This window comes from Octopus bimaculoides, chromosome 30 (assembly GCF_001194135.2).
Source record: "Octopus bimaculoides isolate UCB-OBI-ISO-001 chromosome 30, ASM119413v2, whole genome shotgun sequence".
NCBI classification, from domain to species: domain Eukaryota; kingdom Metazoa; phylum Mollusca; class Cephalopoda; order Octopoda; family Octopodidae; genus Octopus; species Octopus bimaculoides.
In genome coordinates, this window is record NC_069010.1 from 3,623,600 (window position 1) to 3,625,210 (window position 1,611).

The window sequence follows — 1,611 nt, forward strand, 5'->3', positions numbered from 1 at the left end:
CCCATGCCAACCTCTCCTTCATTGGACACTAAATTCTGCTTGTGAAGACCTGTTGGGGCAAGTGAAATCGAAATAATAATTGAACCATATTCGATGCATGGCACCTGTGCCAGTGGAGCACTAACAGCACTGTCCAAGCATGATCATTGCCAGAGCAGCTGTCTGGCTTCTGTGCTAGTGGCCCGTATATAGCACCATTTGAGCATGATCGTTACTAGCATCGCCTTACAGGCACTTGCGCCGGTAGCACGTTAGAAAATCATTCGAGCAAGGTCGTTGCCAGTGCCGCTGGACTGGCTCCTGTGCAGATGGCACGTAAAAAACACCATTTTAAGCGTGGTCGTTGCCAGTACCGTATGACTGGCCCTCATGCTGGTGGCACGTTAAAGCACCCAATACACTCTCGGAGTATAGTGGCGTTAGGAAGGGCATCCAGCTGTAGAAACTCTGCCAAATCAGATTGGAGCCTGGTGCAGGCATCCGGTTCACCAGTCCTCAGTCAAATCGTCCAACCCATGCTAGCATGGAAAGCGGATCTTAAACGACGACGATGATGATGATGATATATACTCCAAGAAAGTTAAGGGTTGTGAATCCAACCCACTAAGGGATAATATCTATCCAATATACTGCCGGAAGGATACCCAATTACTATTACACTAGTGTTTTTACTAAGTGCAATAAATGTGTGCAGGTAAAAGGAAATTTTACCCTTAATTTATATAGCAATAAGAAAATGGAGGGGAATATGTGGTACTTATCAACTTGCAGACATTTGTATTATGTCAATTTACCTGTTTATTTTTCAACATAGAAGACAATAAAATCAATATACAAACACATATGACATATTGTATCATATCAGTAATTAAAATTAAAAAGGATGTCCCTTCTTCGGTCACTTGATGTCCTTTTTAATTTTTAATTACTGATATGACACAATATGTCATATGTGTTTGTATGTTGTTTTTATTGTCCTCAATATTGAAAAATAAACTGGTAAATTGACATAATACAATGTCTGCAAGTTGATGAGTACCACATAGTCTCCTCCATTTTCTTATTGGCTATACACACACACACACACAAACACACACACACACACACACACACACACACACACACACAAATATATATATTGTTGTATTTGGGGACGGTCATGTTGCCAGTTTAGCCAATAAAAACACACGCACTGTATATTTGGTGTTAATTTGCTTCAGCTTTATATTACATTACATTACATTACATTACATTACATTAATCATATTTCGGCCAGAGTTTTTTCATCACACTTCTGTGACCTCGTCAGTGTGTTTTTATTGGCTAAACTGGCAACATGACCATCTTCAAATACAACAATATCTGTTTCAACACACGATTTCACATAAAAAATCTTGCAATATATATATAACCGTTTTATGAAGTCACTTTTTTTGTTAAAAAATTGTTCAATTTGCATCTCTTCAAAGCGAACAGACTGGTTCTTTTAAGGTCACTTTTGGGTAAAGTTCGAATAGAAAGCTCGAATAGCATAGTTCTCGAATGAAAACTCTGCAGCTATCAAGAACTTATGAGCATTACTTTTGCATAATACTATTACTAATAGCAATT